The following is a 23,564-nucleotide window of genomic DNA, read 5'->3' as shown; positions in this document are numbered from 1 at the left end:
CTGGGCAGCATGTGGAGAGAGAACCATTCCTCGCCTGAACACCCAGCCCTGCAAAACTTTCCTTCACTTACAGAGATTGGATCCCTCAGAAACTGAGGCTGAGTGCTACAACACTCCCAGGCACAAGGTCAGCTCCTACAGGGATGCTGAGCTCCTAGCAGCCACTGTGAGGAACAAGGAGGTTCACATGACACTGGTCCCACAAAATCCCCCACTTTTCTTTAGCTCAGTCATAGCTTCTTCTGACTCTGCATCCAGGTGCCACTTCTGCAGCACAGGAGATATTCTAACATTTCTTAAGCCTTTTCCAAATGACTTTGTGAGGCATGGAGACTACTATTAATTGCACATTTTGAAATTCTACAAAGTACAGGAATTGCCCTTCATGTCTAATAAATGCCTGAGTAAAACAAACCTTTTGTGGGCAGCTGTGAAATATCTCAACCATCACAAAATATTCATAATAATCCTTTATTGTCACAAACAGAACAGCACATTCGTTGATAAGGATCAGGTGTGTGGAATGGTGCAGAGAAAGTACATCTCTTGGGGCACTAAGAGGAGGTTTTGCAACTGTGAGGAGAAATGAGAAAGGAGCAACACAGCCAGCAGTTCTCTTGGCAAACCTCAGCTTTAACTAGAGTGTTTGCTGTGCCAGAGGCAAGGTGGCAATCACACCATTTCCTTACCTTGCAGGGGTGTGAGGTGAGCTAGTTAATGTCTGCAGAGTACAAAGTCAAAGCTGACTATTATTGCAGGGGTATTACGTCCTACCAAGTTTCTCTGCGCAGTAGGACAGGGAACACTGAGTGGAAAATTGCAAATGTAATAGCTGAAGTTATTCATTTTACAAGTTACCTCAATGTTTTTCTTTTCAGCTGTCAAAGTGCTTTATAAAAAGCAGCTCAGCTAAGCAACTCTCACCCTCTACAATTTGGTTTTGTTTGCTTCCCAACCTGGAAATGGGCATCTCTTGTCTTTATTTCATTTCCAAGTCAAGCCTGAAAAGAAAAATGCTTGTAGAAAAATCCTGTAACTACCAGATCTGATTTTCATTTTAAATTTTGCTTCATTCATATGGTACCAACAACTTCTGAAATTCAATGAAACTAATGTAATTACAATTTATATGGAAGAGTGAGTGCGAAAAGTCTTTAAGTGGGCACATATATGACAGACTGTATGTCCATAAGAGAAAAAAAAAGTACTTACAGGATTAATACAGAGTCACAGGAATGGTAATATATGAACCGGCTTTCCCGAAGAACCCAGCCTCCATTTGGGCATTAAAATAAGTGGCTAGATTTTCAAAACTCCCTAGCTTCCACCATGCTGAGCAATTTTGATTATCTGGCCATAAAAATGTCTCAGTGAGAACTGCTGGGTGCCAAGCACTTTTGGAAATCTGGGCTCAATTGTGGGCTCTGAACATTTGAGAAACCACTAGCTCCAAATGTAAATAGTGGTTGTATAAAGCAATGGGTGAATGTCATATAAGAAGCATATATATGTTTGAAAGTATGTGTATTTTCTTAGCTTCCCTTACACATCTAATCTGCATCCTACTCCTGCATGTTACCATGCAGAAAGACACAATCATGTTGCAAGTTTTTCTTTTGAAATGAAAACAAACCTCAAAATTCAACTGTGTCTTAAATAAGTTCTGCTTCAATGCATAATCTCACAGGAAAACTATGAGGATGCTCCTTAATTTTCTGTATTCATCCAAATGATGCAGGATGGTGCCGACAGAGGATAAACTTACTTACCATTGCAGGAGGAGTCATAAAGTGGTTAAGAGCTAGACTATGATGGACAAGTTCATCACACATCTGAAAGAGACACTTCCTTTCCAACCCCACCAGAAAAAAAAAATACACAAAAGAAATTATATTATTGGAAACAACAAACACTGAAGTCTAACACACCAATGAGTGCATGTTTATGATCCAAGCAATGCCTGCACCATTGCTCTTTTTAGCCACCATGAGCCTGTGTAGATTTGCTTTGCAGTTACCTGGTTGCCTCAGACAACAGCTCACCACAGCTCAACTTCTCTGGACAGGTCTGGTAAAGCCAACTCCTTCAGCAGTGCCATTTAAAACTTGTCAGTCATCACTCCTTTGTTCTGAGCTATTTAATCAAAATGGAACAGAAAGAACATCATGTGATCTAGATGGCCAGAGGCATAAAAAATTTTGAATACTTAAGAAAAATAGTCTCATAAAACTGTAAACAACTTACAGCTTGAAATATATTCATATGCAATATTTGTTAGTTTTACAGTGACAGGTATAATTATATAAATAGTTATGGAATATTGATAGATGAAATTTGACAAAAATGTCAAATTTGTCTTAAAAATAGTTTTCCCAGCTCAATACGCAGCTGTATTACAATAATGTTGTACTTAACTCCATCATCTTTAATAATCTAGAAGAAAGTGAGTAAATATCAGCTGATGCAGAAAGCTGCAAAGTATTTGCCATCACTTTATGAAGAGATACTTTCTATTAACCCTACATGCCAGTCACTTTGATTTTGTGAAAAAAAGTGTTGCTCAGTGCCCCAAGGGACTCTGCAGCTTTGTACAGATGCTGCTAATCTCAATGGTCAGGCCAGAATCACAAAAAGAAATCAAACTCCCCACACAGATGGAATGTCATTAAACATTAAATTAAGCTGGCATTAATTAGCAAAGCATTGGTTAGTAATTTAATGAGAAAGATGGAAAAAGAGAAAAGGAGGTAAAACAGAAAACAAAAGATGCATGGTAAAAGAAAGAGTGGCATGAAACATTTTCTTCAATTGCTTTTGATGCTTTTAGAAGAGAATACACAATTCAATGAAGTAACATCTACAAAGAGTATATTTTTGTTCCAATAAATGCTTAATTTCCCTCAAATCTGGATAGCAATGCTTCCTCTTTCAAAAGTGCCTCTTATTGACTGGTAATAGTTAATCCCCTTGTTTTTAGGTGACTTTGCTGAAGGGGATGGAAGGGAATCAAGAAAAAGTGTTTTGTTACTTATTTTACTTCCCTCACTGTTCTCCAAGAGCTTATGAGTAGTATATTTTTACCTGTACCAAGCTTTCCAACAATTGTGATTTAAATGTGCTAATGGAAATGCTGGGAAAAAATTGGCAACTTTTAAGTGTGTGACTATTTCTAAATTAAAACAATGAAACTTCTGTGGTGAAAGCTTTGGCCCAGGGTTTGTTTGCTCCCCTCTCCTCCACTCTCCAGCCCCTGCCTCTCCTTGCTCTTCAGGTGCTTGAGAAATCAAGTGGCTGTTTTGTGCTTCAGTGTAGTAGCTCATAAGGCAAATGGATCCAATAGTGCAGATTATGCCCTTTAGGCCTTTACAACCCAAACCAATTTTTCCTTTTTAACTGTATAAGGTAAGCATTTCTTGAAAGCACAACTATTAAGCTACACCAGATCCCTATCATCTGTATCAGTCAAATAGTAAGAATCATACCAGAAGAGGATTGGTGCACTTCTACTCACCAGCTTTAATGAGGATGAGAAACTGTCTGAAATTCATGTGTGCAAAGCATTTGGAATTTTTCTCTTACTACTGCTGTAAACCATTCTCAGTATGGACTGTTGGACAGAAGGAACTTCTAGACAGCAGCATGACCTCATGTGCGGAGTGACTCAGCAAGCAGTCCAAGTGCTCTCCACAATCCAAGCTGGGCTCACCGTGCCTGCTCAGATCTCTGTGCACTGTGAGACAGCCTACATGGGAGTTCAACACAGTAGCTGCCTCTCCCATATCGGTGAATATTCAGCAACTGCAGCAAAACTACAATTCCAGAAAGGCTGTTGAATGTCAGGAAATCCTGGGCAAACAGGCAGAGCACAAAGTTCCTTTTCATTTATAAACAACATTACAGGAAAATTCTGATATATGGTAGCCCACATTGATAGTTATAGGGCACAGATTACAAATTATCACCACTTGAAAAAAAAAGCCCTTAGCAGCCCAGCATGGATGGTCCTCGCGTGCTTTTTTGGCACAAGTAAACATGCTCGCACTGTGCTCCATTCTGCACAAATGGCTAGATTTTCAGAACAGCTGAAGTACCTTTTAGGGTGACTAGATGGATTTTTGGAATGAGTTAAACCCATCTGATGTGTCCTGGATGGAGAAAATATTTTTAATCCTTATTTATTTGCCCAGGTGAGAAGTGAAGCCTTCAGAAAATGTGCTCCCCTAACATCAGATACATACTTTGTTTTTGGCATCAGACAAGACAAAAATTTTAAATCAGGCCTTGCTAGTGCTAGTTTAGTTTCCAACTTCTACTGGACTAGAATGTTAAAGGTAAATCATCAGTTTATCTTTTTGCACTTCATTGCTACTTTTTGCATTGAATTGCCTTGCAAGCCCCATAGAAAGGAAAGGATCAAGACAGAGGTTATTATGTATTCTTGCAGTTCAGAGCTAGTCTGTTTGTTTTGTCCTAGAAGGAGCCCCGTTTTAGTAGTGACTGACAGATTGTATCATACCTAATCCTGTCCAGAGTGGCTACAGTACCTTCTCAGGAGAGAACTCTGAGGAAGCAGTAACTCCCACGATGGCTGAGCAGAATCTGTGGGTAGAAGCTGCAGAGCTCCACACCCCTTTCATTCAGTGAAGACCTACAGAGACACAGAAATTCACACAGTTGCTCCCAGCATTGCACACCACAGACTTACAGTGAGGAAAAGAGAACAGATATTTTCCCTCTTCCCTGTCCATGATTTTATCATGAACTTTTCACACACAGACCTCACCAGGCTCCCTGTCCCTGGCCTGGCAGCAGCCCTGGCTTGTTCCCTCTGCACTGCCTAAGGGGAAGGGCCATGAAACTACCAGGGGTTAAACTTGCAAGTACTTTCTATCTAAAGTGCCTATGAATAGATGCAGATATCTATTTTTTTAAAAACCTGGTCACACTACACCCAAAAGTGAGCATATTTACTGGCAAGTATTTCTTACATGTCAGCACAATCATGCCTATATCAATAAAAAAAAAAAAATCACATGCACAGAAAAGTGATCTGTTTATTACAGCAGCCTGGTGACAATTCGTTTCATTTCATTTAGCTTTGTTTCATCTTTATCTCAAGAAAACAAAAAAATGCATTTATAAACTCTGTATATTTTTTTTTATCCCAGACATGCTAGGTCAGATTCATAATGCTAAGAATGGCTCTAATTTTAAAAAATTGTTTTAATACTTATAAATAATAAATGTTATGAAATTATACGTAGAATTAATTAGAGGCTCATTGTGGGTGCAAAAGAAATTTTATGAGATGTGCTATATTTATGTGTGGATGCTGCTGACAAGCAAAGATAAAGGCAGAGCTATTTGCAGTGTTTGCAGAAGATAAAATTTGTCTACGTACATAAATATATGTGCCTGTAAACACCATGCAGAGGGAATTGGTGCCTTTGGCTGCTCATCAGCATGAGCACCAAGGGACCTTTCAGAACATTTTTGGACTCCTCTAGAGCATCTGAGTTTGACCATCCAAAACTAAAAATTACATCAAACTACTAACAGCCTTCCGGAATTTAATCAGCTATGTATTCATGCAATTTCAGTGTATAAGACTCCATTTATTCTGAATTTCAGTTCTGTATCTCAGAATCCACTACTCTGCCCATTTTTCATTAAGTACACAATTATAAAAAAGTCTATTTTTGAAAATTCTCCATGCAAATGTCTTACAAAAATCTGAAAATATAAATAAACCCACCAATATTTCAATTGCAGAAAAAAAACCATAAGGAAAAAGTATTTCTTAAATTGTCTTCCATATTTTACTGTAATTGTTCTTCCAAACTATACTGATTTATTTGTTGTTCATTATCACACAATGTTCCTAACCACAGTTTGTAAAGCTATGCATAAGATTTGAAAGGAAAAAGAGAATGTGAAGTGTGGATTTAAGTCAGCCAAAAGAGATATTTAAATAAATGCCCAAGAATTTTGTTCAGAAAATAAAAATTATTTTAAATGTGCCCCAAATATCAATGCATTTTACACAACATTTATGCACATAGGATCCTATTTCAATTGTTTTCAGAGGCAGCAACATCATCTGCATGTAGCAGCTAGCTGCCAGCAAAGAGCTGCGATGGATTTGCAGTGTATATTTCTTTCCTATCTATTTCTGAACACTGCAAACATTGACGGTACCTTTGAATTTGATTTCCTCTGTCACTGGCTTTTAACCTGAGAGAAAAAGGAATATGAGCCCTTCTCTCTTGTGTACTTTCATGATTTGAGATATATGGAGGCAGAGGGTCTGTTTAATGGGAAATTATTTCCTAGTATTTTCTGCCTTGCTTGGATTTCCTTTCTTTCTAGTATTTTTAGATCCCAAGATAAAAAACCCCTTGGTTTATTTGTGTTGTAAGACAATCCACCAAATAAAGCATGGATCACTGGGAGACTTTCTTCAATGAAAGGTCCAGTTTAACTGGTTCACTTTTAATTTAATGAATGGCTCTTTCCCTCAGACAAGGAGAAACCGCCACAGACATTTACAAAGACACAAAGCCAACACTGGGCTGTTTTATGTTAGTGTCTTTTCTTAAAACATTTGTTTTTAACTTGAAATGTTCAAGGCAGAACTCAAAGATACAAATCCTTCCCCTTATAGAAACAAAAGTGTTTATATAGCCCACAGTAAATAAACCTTAATTAAATGTATGCATCAATTATATTCCTTTATATAATTTATTATTTGTTTCCAGAATGTAAGATAATGTTTGATGGAGACCTACAATTAAATCTTTATCATATAGCAAATGCCGTTTTTCTTTTGAATATTGCATAGCCTTTTCCTCTTTAAAAGGCTATCATGTCTAATAGATACAGCTTCTTAACACCAAATCCAGTACTTTCTATCCTGTTTGGTTGTGTTTTGACATAAAACATAACCGTTTAATGCCATCAGTTGCTGCCTCTAGTTTAGTGCAATTGGTACTTACTGCATATTTCTATAAAACATTATTTCCTCTTTTCCTCCTCCTGCAAAGTTAAAATGCAAACAGCTCAGTGAATATAACAAAAAGAGAGGGGGAAAGGGAAAAAATAAAAGAAAAAAGAAAAAGAAGAAACAAAAACCAGGCCATCTAATATAGTCCAGAGGTTTTTTCATTGTTTTTACAGAGGTTTACAGTGAAAAATGAAGGAAAAATTCATATTTTGTTTTCTGCCTTTCTAGTGGTTTGTGCTTGTTGTAGAAATAAAGTATTACAAATAGAAACCAGAGAAAGAAAAAGAGGGGGCGGGGGAAAGCTCGTTTAGTTTCCCTTTTTCATTTCCTTTGCTGGAATCCTGGTTTGGAACATCTGAAGACACAAAGGATTTCAAAGTTGGATGTTTTGTTGCTGTTTAAAGGAGCCCTCAGAGCAGCCACGGTCCGGGGTTCGTGGTGTCACAGCGGCCCCTGGAGGCCGCGGCCCGGGGCACGGCGGCGGCTCGGCCCGGAGCTCCTCAATGATCGCGAATTGCTCACAAGAGCTCTTCCCTTTTCCCCTTCAGCCCCCTTTAGTAGGGGTCTGACCTTGGCCGCTTCCCAAAGATTTTCATCTGCTACCTGTGGAACTGGCGAAGGTGGGAGCATCTATGGAGAACTGCCCGGAGTTAAAGTCTTCATGACCAAACTGCGTTGGCTTTGTCCTTGTAGCTTAACCCCTATAATGATGGAGTTCATATATTAGTTTTAAACTTTTATGTTTAACAGCACCATACTAAAGCAGAGAAAGTGTTCACCACATAAAGCAAAGTCTGTCATATTTGTTTTTATCATATCATATCAGTTTTTAAAATGTACTAAATACAAACCTGGTAGTCATATCACCTGGTAGTCATATACAGATCTAAATACTTGTATTATGTGACTGCCAATTCCAGTTTGTGTTCAAAGTTGTGAAATTCAGTTACTTTTCTGAGAAATAAATATATCTAAAGTGTGGTATACCATCAGAATCCAGTTTATTGCTTCATTAAGACACAATTCACTATGCAAAATATCTTGGAGGGTGCAGACCGGAAAATGAAAGATTCTGTTTTTGACATATCAGTATCTGTTGATCCCAAGACTTTTGTTTATCTGATAAAAATTGCTATAGAGGCAGAGAGATTTCATTATAATGTTTTAACATTTAAACATGTGTAATCAATCACAAAATTGGGCCAATATATCCACAATTTTTGTTGTTATGAAATTTCAGTTATTGCCTTCACTGTTCTTCTTAATATTGTATAAATATTTCCTTCCCAAATCATTCTTTTGGGAGAAGTGGATAGAAGCTCACTGCAGCAGGAAATCTGACTGTTTAAGTTTTAGATTACTAGCACACGTATTTATTTTCAATGGTAAAGAGACTATTAGGCTCAAGAATTCTTAATTTCATGTTCATGTTCATAACTTAGATACTTCATGTGATTTTGATATTTCTGATAACATTTTTCCTCCTCTGTATATACTTAAAGAAAATTTAAATATACATTAGATAAATCTAATATTTTGGTAATTCAAAATGTTTACTCAAAGTGAATAATAATAATAATAATAATAATGTCTCCCAGTGGGAACCTGTACAACTTTGATATGATCCTGCTATATAGATCAACTAAGTGCAAAAACATCTATTTGTGCTTACAGTGATGCTTTTAAAGAATCTGTAGAATTAAACAAGGTTTAATATAGAATCAGTGGAGGTGTCTGCCTCATATACTGTCCGAAGAGTTACAAATGTAACAAGATGTGCACACGTAAAAGGATTTCAAACTCTGTTGACAAAATAATGAAGTAGGAAAAAATCCACCTATGTCAGATAAAAACAACCATAACCTGTCATTCATTATGAATATACACAATCTCCATTTTCCTTTCACAGCAACCATGGAACAAGAATCTCGTCCTTCAGTTCTGACACAACCAAGACCTGCATTTCTTACTGCAGCAGCCCCTGGATCCAGCCTAAGCATTGTTCTGGGAAGGACACAACAGATCTCACTCCTTCCATCTGACCTCCCAGCTTCCAAGCAAGTTCTTTACTTCCTAAACCCGCCAGGAGAAAAGAAACTGACTGAGTGGCTCTAAATCAAATAAAAGCAGACCACCACTGAACCTTAGAAATCATTTGTAAAAACACCTTTAGTGGGTGTTTAATGAAAGGTACTGCTCCACTGGGAGGAGGAATTTTTCAGTCTCCAACAGTCATTTAAATATCAGATGGAAATTACAAACTAAAGTAACTGTATTTAAACACAGCTGGAAAATACAGGAGAGATTTTTCTGAGAAAATCATGGCAAATTCTGATTCTACTCCCCCAACAGCCAATGTTCTGCCTGGACAGATAAATTACGATTGTATATAATACACCACTCTGGAAAATATATTTGCCCCCTTTTTGAGGAAATTAAAGACAATTTTTTAGGGCTGTGACACAAACCAACAAAAACCAGGAAATGCAGTGTTAGGACTGACGTTGTGTTCGTACCTCTCTCATCATTGTGCTTTTTCCCAACAAAATGCACTCACAATAGCATGAGGCAAGTGGGGAATATCAGTCTTAACTTACATTTCCTGGCTTCTTCCAGCTGCTGTCCAAAACCTTAGAGTTGTTTAGACAGAACAGAGTTCTTTTGTATTTCAAGTTTGTGTTGTGCATACAGGAACACAAAATGCATCTAATTATGAAGTCAACTAAAAAACTGAATACACAACTTTTTGCTGCGCTAAGAAAAAAAAAAAAAATCATGGTTTTATTTCTATGTTAGGAATGGGGAAATAACTAACAGGAATAGCTACCAATGAGAAACAAACCTTTTTCTGCCATTAATGCCACAACGCCGTGTACTATTTAACATCAAAGAGCATTTTGAACTACATTATTTACCAAGGACGCCAATGAGACGTAAAAAGAAGGCCTCAGCCTCTAAAGATTTTTGTTTAAGAGGGTGAAATATCCAGGTATATTTGAAGCAAGTTGTCCAAAAGACGGCAAGGTACAAAGGAGAAAAAATCAAGAAGAGGGGGAAGAAAACCCAAAAAAAAACCCCCAAAAAATACCCACCAAAAAAAAAAAAAAAACCAAACAAGTTTGAATGCTAACACTATTACTTAGTGCTTAATACTTCAATGATACTGAGTGATGAAAGACTGAACATACAGGTTTTCTCCATGTTGATTCTCTGCAAGTTCTTTTGCATATCTTCTTCTGCAAAATGTTTAAACTTTAACTACATTTTAGCATTTGAAGCATGATATATGTGCATGTAAAACTTCCCAGTGTGTACATAGTTATTCATTAAAACAAGCTTTATGACACTCTCAGTTAATTTTTGCATTTTTAAGGTGCATGCAAGGAGTCATGGGGCTTTTTTTAATGCATTTTGGTTGGATTTCATTGAATATGTTGTACACCTTGACATTTTAGGTACTTTAATGGGGGTTTTCTTAGTTCTTGAAAGAGAGGTTGAGAAGGGGGGAAATCCTTTTAGGAAAAAAGAGGGGGGCGGTATGGGTAAAAGGACTTTATTTTCTAAAGCTCAAATTCCAAAGGAGGAAGACGGGGAGAAATAGGAACTGAAACTAATTTACCTGCATTCCTTTGTCACTGCTTGGCCCTTGACTAGTAAATGATTCCTTTCACTAGCCAATAAAACCAAATCAAAAGCAGGCTTAGGGAGCAGAGGGGGAAGGGGGGCAAGAGAGTAGATGAGAGAATCAACTTAAACTTTGAAAAAAAAAAAAAAAAAAGAAAAAAGGAAGAAAGCAAACTCACTCCTCTTGCTTTCCAGAAGCTCTCAGGAGCAGTATGCCTGACTCCTTGTGCTAACTTCCCAGCATTAGCACAGCACAAAGGCATTCCCTACCTGCTTTCTTGCAGCACTAGCTAAGGTTGTTCCATTGTTCCCCAGGACAGATAGAGCTGCTTTTGTCTCCATGCCATGCTGGTCCCAGCCTTGCCAATTTAGGTACAGTGGGAGGCCTGTACAGCAGCTTCAGAGGTGAATGGTATCCCAAAATGGGTTTGCTCAGCACTAACCTGATGCCACAGCAGTGGCTCTGCAAGACCTGGGAAACGTTCACTTTGAAGGAGGCACATTCAGTAACATGACAGCAGCACTAAGAGCTCTGAGGATGAGAGCCCGGGGTCGTGGATGCTGTGCAAACATGTATCCTGGTATCTTCTCACCTAGAGCACTTCACATTCTAGAGAAGCAAGACAGGGGTTCAGAAAAGGACACAGAATGTACTGACAGGGTCAAATTTTCAAAAGTGCCCACATGCTTAAGGTATATTGAAATCTGCTGAAAGATACTTTGAATTTTGATTTCAATTTTTACCCTATTTATTATTTTTAATAAATGAATGGTGGGAAAATAGGAAAGATAAGCTCCTCAAAACCAGACAACAGAAAGTACGATATGGACATTCTTTGTTCTCGAAACCATTACATCATATTTTTAGCATCAAAGGGGTTTCCTCGGAGCTCAGTATATAGCTTTTTTTCAGAACTGGATTTTGTTTTCTTCTTTCATGCCTCTCTTGACTAAAAAGAAGAGTTGATTAGAATGAAAAGGAGGCAGTAAAGAGCATAATGAACAGAAAAGCCAAATAGATCTCTCAGTAACACGCACATCTTCAAGTGGTTGTAGTGCTGCCAAATACAAGTCAGGACGTACAAGCACAAGTGGAAATAATAGCTTTAAGTCCTGTCAAGGTTAGGATCATTTAAAACTTTGTATTTTAATTTTAAGGCGTTATATTTTAATTTTAAGGTGTTACAAGTCTGTGGAGAGAGGGTGCAGGGACTGGATCAGACAGAAGCAGAACTTACCAGCTGCTCCAGCACCCTACATGTGTTGCTTCACCAACTCTCAGAACAAGTCCTGTGGACTGCAAACCGCACAAAGACATGGATCAGCAGCAGAGCGGAAATTGGACCAGATCTTACCAAGATATCAGACATAAACAATCTCCATGAGCCTATGGTACCTCTACAACAGAGGTTAAGATACAATCACAGACAAATGCTTACCTATTTTCTTCCTGCCTAAATTAATGGGTTGTGCCCAAATGACTTGTATTCATCTCCATGGCAGAGGAAAACACCATCAGCATATGCACAGCGATGTAGTATTGTTGTCCATATCTGTATTGTAAAAGATACAGGCCCACCTTGGGGAACTTGGATGAACTTCCTTCCCAGGGGAGAGGGAGAGCTGCCTCAGGAGACCATGACAGTTCCAGTTGCGGCCAATCAGCAAAATTTTTTAAAACTTTCCACCTTAGGGAAAAGCTTCCTCAATAAATTAGGTCAGCATTCAAATAGCAGGTGAAGTAAGCATACTTTCCCTTTCAACTTTCAGGGGTAGGGAACAGTCCAGATTCCCACTGAGCAGTGTTTGGAATTTCATGCAGAGTACAGGGTATTTATTCTAATTAGCAGTAAATATAAACATACAATAAGGAATTCTAAGAATTCAAAATTTCCCTTTCTGTGTATGCATATATATACACACACACCAGGTTTTACAGTCGTGCTTTCCCAGATACTCAAGCTAAAAATCACAATATAGGTATAGTCTTGAACAACTTGTTAAGATGTTTAATATGGGAAAAAGAGTACAGTAAGTATCTGTGTGACAGAAGATTTCAGGAGCTCTGGGTAAGATAAAATGAGAGCACTGTACCTGCAAAGGATCAACGCTCTTTAATAAAGGGTTCCATTTATAGTGATGAAGAAATAGAAAACTAAAATTCCTTGGTGCAGCTTGAAGCTGCACCAAGGCAAGTGTACAGACTTTGCATTGTGAACAAAGAATGAGCTGTGGTGCACAAAGCACCCAAATATCAGACACAATAAAGGTTAGTGATATCAGACATAATTACCAGAGGGTGCAAGATCTAATAGTGGCATAAAGCCCCAGAACCAGTACAGTGACACCTAAGTGCAGATTTATTCTGAAAATGACAGAGACATGTGCCAGCTCATACATCTGAATTCACTGGGGTTCCAAATGTGGACAGCAGAAACTCTGGACTGGTGACTACCTCAGTGAAATCCCATGGAAAGAAGGCTGCAAAAGAAAGCTATGACAGAAGAAAACCTGTGGAACATGGGGTCACACTTCTTCCTGGTATCTCAGAAAAATACATCACAGAAGTTTCAGCTTTTCAGTGCAGATGTTAATTAATAAAGTATATTTTTTCCTACTGTCAGAAAACCTTGAACAGATTTATGCATATGTCAGATATTCAGACTTATATGGAAGAATGGTAATGGGCAATAAAAAATACTATTAAAAGCAAATTAAATCAATAGGAATCTATGATGTCTGTAGCCTACCTGAGAGAAGGTGTTAGGAGCCTGGTTCAAATGAAAGTCACTAAGCCCATGGCAGAGTTGTGTAATGTAAATTTGAACAGCTGAAGGAACTGCAGTCATGAAAATCCAATGGGAATGCTGGGAAAATCTTAAACATTTACCGCAACAAAAGAAATTGTGAAAAGATGGAGTACATAAGAAACAGGTAAAAAAAAAAAAAAACTCTCATTTGAAAATAAATTATTATACACAGGAAAAGCACTACCCAGACAACCAAATTCAGTCCAGACTGAGACACTGTTCTATTAAGCATGGTAGGAACATATAAGAATTCCTGGCCCTGTCTTGAAGTATTTGCATTTAAGATGATGAAAGGAATTCATAAATGCTGAATAGTTGGGATGTTCTATGGTCTGTTTGCAGACAAACCATGAACAAAAACAGGGATGGAAAAAATTAAATTAATCAGGAGAAAATATGCACTATTACTTATCCTAGCAGACCTCAACAAAGCCAAGGATTCAGGTTTTTTTTCAAAACACACCACTGATCAATGACAAATATTTTTAACAATATCAGTGTACAAGCATATATTTCTTTGTGCATTCTTGGACACTAACTCGGAATGTGGAGTGAGTCAGTCATCAAGTGTACCTGTAGGAACTTCAGCATATTTAAGGTCTCTAATTTTTCCCACTGAATTTTGCGAAGTTTTTAAGACTAGCAAATTACAATAATATTTTGCTTTGTGGAATAATCTTCCTTGCTCTCCCTAATCTCTTTGTCTCCACAAAGTCTATAATTTAATGGAGCAAGATTCTTCAACATATTGCCAAGGCCATTATCTCCAGTGGTATTAATAAATTTGCCTCCAAGACATGCCCATACTCACATTCCCACATGTACCCATTTCACATGGAAGGCACAGAGAATGCCTCAGCCCCTGCGGGCAATGTTTCCGAGTGCTATGAAAGAAACACTGCTAAAGCAGATATAGGTAGGGCATGGCAAATACACAAAAACCACTCTCATATCCACGAGAAAGCAGGCTGAGCAGCCCATTTGCCAAGCTCTAAGTTTCCTGGAGCAAACAAGTTGTAGGAAACTCCTCAAACAAGCCAGAGCTGGCCACACAAAAAGCGTAACCCCTCCCTCTGGCTGTTACGTTTTTAATGGGGCAATCCCTGGCCAGAGGGCTTGAGGAATAGGAAGGCAGGAACAGGAAATGTCAAGATCCAGTTCCTGGAATACCATGGTGAAACACTGGCTACCAGAGCACAGAAAAATACATATCCCCATCAACTTCCCCTGATCTAAAAGCATTAAATAAATGGTTCAGGGAGATAAAGTCTTCTCAAAAATGTATAGAACTGCTTTGTCAGTCACCCATAATTTGTCCAATAAATACATCAATGCACAGCAGGTCAATACAGGCACAGACACACTCAGGGAGACAAGCAGTGAGCACCTCTGTCTACACAGGTAGCCAGTTGGCTTTCTTGGTTCCACAGAAACAGGTGATGAGGCTGGTCAGCTACAATCATACCTGCAGGAGGAAAACACCACTGATTTCTGCCACACAGTTGTGCTCCAAGCTGCAGTGCAAGTTCTTATTCCCTGAAAACAATACAGACACAACTCTTCTAGATGTTTTAGGACAGCCTTGGCATTAGCTAAGAGCATGATGATTTGCAAACACTCAAGATCTTGTTGCTCTTTTCCTCCTCTTTCTGCTGATCAGGATTGTTCCCTCTGCTGGCTTTTAACAAATCTGCTAATTCACATCAGGACACTTCACCTCCTCTCCACACTTTCTACAGTGTCTGGTCTCTTGGAGCAATGCAAGAGGTGTTAAGCTTTATCCCCAACTTCTCTATGCTCCCCTCACAGACCCTCTTTGCCACTGGGTAGAGCCTTGTGATATGGTGCAACAGCAGCAAAACCAGTACATGTGTAGTTTTCCACACACACGGCACTGAATTTACTGGTGACAATGACCTCTCTGCCATGTCACACCTCACTGCTTCCTGCCTTTTCCCCTGCATCCTTTTAGCACCCCTATACCCATTCCACCTTGCCTTCCCCACAAACACCATCCAAGATAGTGCAATCAGTCCTTAAACCACCTGTCTGCTAAAAACTACAGAAGAATTGCAGATACTTTATTTTCTCTCAGGAGTCCACAAAAATCTCTCTGTGCAAGCACTAGAGAGCTGGGCCAAGACACCATGTTAAAATAACCAAGCTTTGGGTTTTAGTTTTCACCCAGAGAAGGAAGTACGTTCCATGCTTTGCTGCTTCCAGGCCTTTCTTTGAAAATCCTTTCTTTTCTTTAAATAACAAGGGGTAGCAGTCAAGTGAAAGCAAGGGCTACTTGATCCATTGTTTGGCCCCCAGCCAGGTTCTGCTGGTCCCGCTTTCCCTCTCAACCGCCCGTTTTTCTATCGGTCCTGTAATTTGGGGAGATTAAGATGTATAGCCTGTAAATTGGCTAAACTTTTCCAGGCTGCTTTAATGAGACTTCATATAATAGGGTTGGCTTTTTTTTTTTTTTTTTTAATATTTTCCTTAACGTGACCCATATGGAAATAAAAAGATATATTTTTTAATGTATGCTAGATTACGGCCGACATTTTCCCCAAATTAAAATCCATGCTTCAGCAGCAGCATACATTTTCAATGATGTCAAATATATTTTTTCAGCCAACTGGCTGGGGTCACCCTTATAACTCAAAGTTTAAGTGTGCTGGATAATCAGTAGAACATGTGAGACTCTGTAGGGCACTGTGGCTGCCTCGGTGCCTGCTCAGGAGCACACAGGGTCTATTCTACTCCAAGGCACTCGAGGCAGGAGATATGGAATAAGACAGGATAAAGCTCTGCCCTGGAATGGGCTGACAGCACATGGCTCACAGCAGGAACCATGTGGCTCCAGCCCAGGCTGGCATCAAGCTCTTCCAGCAGAGATCACCAGGACATGATCACCACGCTCAGCTATAGGCTAAAACTAAATTTACAGGCTGAGCTAAAACCACCAGCACTTCTCCATTGACAGATGAGGTGTCCTTTGTTCAGAGATGCCATACAAGCCTTGTCAACCATTCCTGTTATCATTTTGTTGGGAATGACACCCAGTGGGAGCAGCCACAACCTAAACAAGGGCTGTACTTAGCTTTGTTCATTACATTTACATTTCAGAAGTACTTATTTACCTGATCTTCCCACCTCAAGAATAAAGTTACAACATTACCTATAGCGTAGCAAATGTTTGGGCCCATTGACACTATGTTTTTAAACCTTGTTTTAAAGCAACTTGCACAGACTGCAACTAAGGCTGAATCAGAATTTAAATAAATTTCAACTGACATATCTGTAGAGATTAAATTCAAACAACTTCGAGAAACATTTTCCAAATGCTAAAGCAAAAGAGAGAACTGTAACAATTTCCATGCAGAAGTTCAGTTTTCTAACAACTCTTTTAACCCACAAGTAGATGATAATGAATCCACAATTGCGTTGGGAATCACAAGAAACACTGGGCTTTCAGCTTTAAATAGGTTAATAGGTTTTCCTCTTTTTTTTTTTTTTTTTTTTTTTTTTTTTTTTTTTTTTTTTTTTTTAATTCCATACTACGGTTTGTGGTTAGAAATTGCATTGTCATACAATTCAGTCCAAAATTCCCATTTCCATCAAAAGGATGTCCATTCAGCTTTACAGAAAATTGTGTTTTAAGTAATTTTATAGCTAGCACAGGTAGCAATAGCTTAGAATGGAAAACTGAAACCTGGCCTACACTTAAAAGTTGCATAAGAATACTGGTATTGACTGGGTGTAGAGAGTTACTCCTGTAACCCTAATATGGATGAACTCAAAAGTGGGCAAAAAACCCAAAAGCAAAAAACCAAAGTCAATTTGCTTCCAGGGCTTGCTTCGGGCATGAGGAAATCCTTATAAACTATGTAGACAAATGGTTCTTTTATGGCCATGGCTCCACTCAGAATATTCAGTGATACAATTGTATCAGGGCACTTATGGCAGCAAATACTTTGTAGCTAATACATAAAAACTCACCAAAACCTCATTTACAGTCGAAATGACAGGTAATTAAGATACAAGGGATTGTGTTACTTCAAATAAGATTCAAAAAGGCTATGGGATACAAGTATCAGGCTTCCCCCATAAATAAATTTGTTCAGTCACACCTGGTTTGCCCAACCCCTCTGTCTTCCCATCACTATTCTGTTCCTCTTCTGTTTAAAGATTCATCCCGTGAAATATTCATTTTTAGCTCAGGTCGCAGAGAAATTGAGCCCTCTGGAGCCTTGCTCTATGACTGTAGAATTCTAATGGGGTTTTAACTAAACAACAACAAAGTTATTTCTAAATGACTGTACTAAGAACATAATTGTGACTGAGTAGATTCAGATTTCCTGGAGAAGCCAGTGCTACCTTACTGAGTGTTGCCCAGATGAGCCACCAAATGCTCTGGAGCAATTTTATCCCAGGATACAGAGGATACAGTGAGAATTAAAGAGAAAATCACATGACCCTAAAGGATGGATCTGCTGAACAAGAATAAAAGAGTTTTGATATAAACTGCCTATAGTCATAAGCAGAAACAACCATAGTATTGGAAATGCAGACTAGGACACAACCAAACCTTTAGGCAGGTTGTTATTGAAATGAACATGAAATTGACTTGATACCGAAACAGACAACCAAGAGTTTCAAAGTCATTTGTAGCATTTCACAAACAATACCTACACGAAAGGCCATAATCTACAACACAAGAAGCTCCACCTCAGCATGAGGGAAGAACTTCTTTCCATGGAGGGTGGCAGAGCTGCAACACCTGAAGTCCCCCTCTCTGGAGACACTCCAAACCCACTTGGACATGTTCCTTTGTCACCTGCAGCAGGTGACCCTGCCTTGCAAGGTAGTGTGACTGGGTGATCTGCAGGGGTCCCCTCCAACCCTGACTATCCTGTGAACCCGCGAAAGCCGCGTTTACTGCGCCTGAGGGCACAGCCTCAGCCTCAGCCTCCTCCCGCCGCCAGCGCTCCCTGAGGGGCCGCGTCACCGCCGCGCCTCGTGTCCCTCCGCGCCTCACGGCTTCGCGCGCTCGAGCCGCAGCACCGCGCCACCGCCGCGCCTCGTGTCCCTCCGCGCCTCACGGCTTCGCGCGCTCGAGCCGCATCACCGCCGCGCCTCGTGTCCCTCCGCGCCTCACGGCTTCGCGCGCTCGAGCCGCATCACCGCCGCGCCTCGTGTCCCTCCGCGCCTCACGGCTTCGCGCGCTCGAGCCGCAGCACCGCGCCACCGCCGCGCCTCGTGTCCCTCCGCGCCTCACGGCTTCGCGCGCTCGAGCCGCATCACCGCCGCGCCTCGTGTCCCTCCGCGCCTCACGGCTTCGCGCGCTCGAGCCGCATCACCGCCGCGTCACCGCCGCGCCTCGTGTCCCTCCACGGCTCGGGCCGCCGTCGCTTTGCCCTCCCCGTCCCGCCGCCACCGCAACAGGTAGCTGGTCACCCGTGTCCTGCCAGGAGCACATGCCAGCGCCAGGGACATCCCAGGTAGGTTTGAGGAAGCGAATCCTCTCGGGCGTTAGAGAGTCACAGAATGGTTTGGGTTGGAAGGGATCTGTACGTCTCATCTCGTCTGGAGCCTTGCCATGGGCAGAGACACTTTCTGCTATCCCAGGTTGCTCCAAGCCCCTTCCAGCCTGGCTTTGGGCACTTCCATGGATGGGGCAGCCACAGCTTCTCTGGGCATCCTGTGCCAGGGCTTCACCTCACAGTATTGGGATCCTGTAAAAGGAGAATGTGGGCTACCCTCAGGTAGGAGATGAGGGTGACAATTATTTTCCAAACTCAGCTTTGTGTCATTCTATTAAACTCGCTCATGGCATTGAGTCAAATAAAAAAAAAAATTAATTAATTAAATAAGTTTGTCACCAGAAAGTAACAGAAAACACCTTGGTTTCTTCTCCCATTGTGAGAGCTTGAGTGGCCTTTCCCCGTCTCCTGGTCCACACTGGCACTAGCAATATTGAAGCATTCAGATAAAACTAAAGGCTGAAATGGAGGCGAGTAACAAGGATCTAGATGATTCCCGATAAAATTAGCTCCACTCTTGGTTTCAGCTTGGTGCTAGTAACATCAAGGTTGTAGGTTCTATCCCTGTACAGGCCATATATATTTGAGAGTTGGACTTAATGATCCTTTTGGGTACCTTCCAACTCAGAATATTCTATGAATCAAAATCATAGAATAATCAAAATCAAAATCAGTGTTTACTCTATACTGTCATGTTTGTTGAAATGAAGCAAAAATACAGAAGGTAATTCAGGCAGTTTCCTGAAAATCAGAAAATTCTCCCATTGTTCTGAAGTTTGTTCTCCTGTGTTTCACTCTAAACTCTGTATTTAATCAACCTGTTGTCATTGATCAGCCATACTAAAGCAAGGCTGCAGTTCTGATTGGATATTACAGCATTTTAGCTGAGCACCAGAAACATTTCTTCATGATAAGACCTGTTAGACAGTTGAACTCTCTTCCAGTGGAGCTCACAGAGACCCTGTTATTATAGCCAGTGGTAAATCCATTCTACAAAATACTCTGTAGGCAGCAGTTTCAGGACAAAACTAAACTGATGTTCTCTCTCCAGGATTTTGGGGAGTTGCTCTATGAACCATGGGAGCTGTGAAAAAGCTGGGATTTCCTAGCTGCCTTGCCTAGATTGCTTACACCTGTGAATAATTAAGAATTCACGTCTATAAGCTCTTCAGAACTTTCTGGAAGGTCATATGTAGCTTTGACTCACCAAATCATTGAAATTGTTCAATTTTCAGTGGCAGAGAAGGGTTATATCTACAGAATCAGGTTCTTACTAAAACACAGAAATGGGCAAGAGCAGTCTTGAGTCAAAATTTGAATATTGCATTGATATATTTATTTATTTTGATAGTGAACATTTTCACACTCTACAGTAATAACAAAAACATTAAATTTGCATTTAAATCTCCTTATTCCATAGCTAACACACTGAACTGTGAAAAATATTCCAGACTATTTTTCTCAGATAATTTCTAGGTGTCCTGTATCTGCTGGTTTCATTTAGGAACTGAAGGATGAAATGGAGCTAAAAACCAGAGAGTGGTATCTTGAAATTGCCTGATACCCAGATACACCAGAAATCTCATTAAAATATTATGTATTAGAGTTCTATAAAGTGTTTTCGATCAAACAGGTCTATGGAAATATCCCTAACTATCAAAGTAGAGTAGAGAAAAGGGTGAAGAGAAAGAAGCATGCAGATTTTTAAAGAACTTTGGGAATGCTGAACAGAATAGATCTCCAATAGGAAACAGGAAAAAAAAAATCAAGTAATTATTTTTGCCTCAACACTAAGTATTACAGAAATACCCTGCTTTGGCTGATGAGAGGAAAAGACAGGGAAACAGAAGATGTTTTGAATGTTCAGTGCCCAGGCTGTGGAGCGGTTTGAAATGTGCTCTGGTACAGCTGTGTTTTGTCACACAGCCACGTGAAGGCAGCCTTTGGTCTGCCTGCCAGGACACACAGGTAAGAGTGAGCAGAGTCAGCTCCTGCCACCTCCCAGCCCCGGCTGTGCACAGCAGGTGCTGCAGGCTCCTGCCAGCTGAAAGCCACCTTGTTTTCCCAGTTAGGCATTCCACAGGGTTACTGGAAAACTGCTTCAAGTGGCCCTCCAGTTCTAGGGAGTGTTTTTCACAACCTGAACTGATTCTAATGCACCCTAGAGGGCAACTGGTATTTTCTAGTATTTGCTATGGCACTTCAGGAATGAAAATAACTCTTGCCAGACTAAACAAGGCTAAATTAAATGAAAAAAGATCCTGTCTCTAGGACAAGTGCCATAACTTGTAGTTATAGGGCAGTGGAGGAACTGACAGAATAGTTTCTTTTGGATACGATGACATCACAGTGCACAGCTTTGGTCTATTGACTGAGGTGGATTTTGTATTCCCATGTATCTTATCATCAGCACTTTCAAATCAGTTTTACCCTTTTGAGGAAGGGAAGTGAGAGTTGGAGGTTGGATTTTTATTAGGCACAGCTGGTCCAAGGGACGTCATTTATTCCGAAAGCCAGGGCTGTCTTTCATATGAAACCACTGGGTAGATGGTGGGCAGGGGGAATCACTCGAAGTAGTTTCAACAGCTGGGGGTCAAATTATAGGGAAAAGTGGAGAGAAGGGAAATTTATAATCTATAATTTGAAACCAAAATAAGAATGAGACAAGCTTATTTGAAGGACTGGAAGGAAAAGGATGTGATATATGGCCTGATACAGCCAAGCAAAATGAACACTGCCATTGCACTATTACTTTGCAGACAATCCAAAAAAACCAAAAAGGGCCTATTAAGGCTGTCTCAGTGGAGATCTAATTAGGTCATACAAACAATCTCTGTTGTTAATAGGGCCCTTTAACTATACATGGACACTTTAAGAAGTCTGTAGCAGATATAGGAAAGATTCTGATCCATGATGGGAATAAGAAGTGAACAAGAGTAAAGAAATAACAGATGAGAAATTGGTATAGGAATAAAAAAAGGTCTATAAATAGAATTATTGAAGTAGGAGAGGAACATGTGAGCCTTATTCTTCCCTAGAGGTGACATCCTATTCCGTGAGACATGATTTGCTTTGTTTGCTTGAAGTTAATGGAATGGAGAAGAGGAATTGGTAGGAAACAATGCATTTTGAGGGGGAAGAAAAAGCCTCCAAGGGAAAGTGTGGGAAAGATCATGTTAAAAGAATGTGTTTGCTTAGAGTGACTGATAGCAGTGACTACCTTTATCATCCTAGTGAAGGAGATCTAGAGGACAGTTGGGTGTAAATTAAAATAGAATCACAACAAGTGCAGTGGGACCACTTCTGGCTTCAGGACATCATGTAAGAAAGTGTCAAACGTGTATGGGTCTTCACTCAGTGCAGATTGGACTTGCTGAGACAACAACAGCACCAAGTAACCCAGTCACCCTTACACTGAAGGTGTGGTCCCTCTTTACACTTATCTTCTCTCCCTCCCAAGTTTCCAGGTAGCAAATAACTGTTTCACACCTGTTACTCCCATTATGTCCCAATAATATTCTAACCACTTCTCTAGCACAGAACCCCATTCCTGTACTTGTTATAGCTAAGGGCTGAGTAATATTTTTATGAACATATCCTATAATCTTGAAAGAGTTATGTACCTAATCATAGCAGGATACTCTGTGGGCCAGCAAATGTTTATTGTATATAGCAGTGTTACCTGGTTAAGGGAGAATTTAATATCTAAATATCTGCAGAAAGCACACACTGAATGAGCAGTTGTTCATGGCATACTTGGAATGTGCTGTTCAGTCACCAGTGGGTGTACAGTATTGCTGTCACCTGAGTCCTGTAACTGGCTCACTTGGGGTGAATTTGCAGGTGGGATATTCACAGTGGCCTGGTTCTGAGCTATTTGCAGCAAGCAATATTGCACACTAACACTTACAGGTAGTAAAGCATCTGAAATTTCAGAATGTCACAATCCACTTACCAGTGGCTCAATACTATAAAGAGCCTAATTCAGTACTCAGACAGAATCTTCCCTTGGGTATTTAAGTCCCACTGAATCAGATGCTAAGAGAGTCAAAACCATGAGAAAAAAACCACTTTGGACACCGTTATATGCATTTCAATCCACCAGTGCATCACCCTACAGCATTTTATCAGCAGTATTTAAGCTCAATACCCATGTGAAAACCAGAGGGGTCATATGGCTTTGCTTATGCTGTGCTGAATAATTTCCTAAAGATTGTGTAGGTAGCCTGTAGTTCAGCCAGTAAAAAGTATCCCATCCCAATCCTTTGCTCCTCATTGAGGAAGACTGCAAGTATAGCTGTCCCAGGGAAAGAAGTGGCTTAGGAGATTTGTTGGGCTTCCTTTCTGACCTCTTTTCTGTGACTCTGTGCTGTGTTCCATAAATTAAGTCTGACACTCCACTGCTTGGATTTTGGAGCGGCCAAGTTATAACTAGTTGAAAAACCCCTGTGAAGGGACTGTGTCTATTCATCACCCTGGATAGTTTTTACTAGTATATGTTGCCTAGAACCAAGGGCAAGACTGGAATACTGCTCCTGGAAGCCAGGACTTTCAGAAGCAGCACTGAAAATAAGATGAGCTACCTGTAGCAGA

The 23,564-nt window shown here is 40.1% G+C and overlaps 2 long non-coding RNA genes across 4 annotated transcripts in view; one reads left to right on the top strand and one right to left on the bottom strand.

The window, feature by feature from the left end:
- Nucleotides 1–359: 359 nt before the first annotated feature.
- On the bottom strand, nucleotides 360–7,037 carry LOC137484782 (uncharacterized). 3 transcript variants are annotated; one of them, XR_011005029.1, is made up of 5 exons: nucleotides 6,996–7,037; nucleotides 4,545–4,648; nucleotides 2,018–2,133; nucleotides 957–1,001; nucleotides 360–805 (listed from the first exon to the last, which is right to left on the bottom strand). It is a non-coding gene; the product is annotated as an uncharacterized lncRNA (long non-coding RNA). The 3 variants fall into 3 exon arrangements; XR_011005028.1 differs by having other exon boundaries at nucleotides 360–1,001; nucleotides 3,512–4,648; XR_011005027.1 differs by having other exon boundaries at nucleotides 360–1,001.
- Nucleotides 7,038–18,872: 11,835 nt separating this feature from the next.
- LOC137485026 (uncharacterized) overlaps nucleotides 18,873–23,564 on the top strand; it is a 35,558-nt gene continuing 30,866 nt past the window's right edge. Inside the window, exon 1 of the long non-coding RNA XR_011005158.1 lies at nucleotides 18,873–18,929. This is a non-coding gene — a long non-coding RNA (uncharacterized lncRNA). The remainder of the gene's footprint in view (nucleotides 18,930–23,564) is intronic.

This window comes from Anomalospiza imberbis, chromosome 18, assembly GCF_031753505.1.
Source record: "Anomalospiza imberbis isolate Cuckoo-Finch-1a 21T00152 chromosome 18, ASM3175350v1, whole genome shotgun sequence".
Classification (NCBI taxonomy): domain Eukaryota; kingdom Metazoa; phylum Chordata; class Aves; order Passeriformes; family Viduidae; genus Anomalospiza; species Anomalospiza imberbis.
The sequence above is the reverse complement of the archived record's forward strand: the minus strand, read 5'-3'. Positions and strand labels throughout refer to the sequence as shown.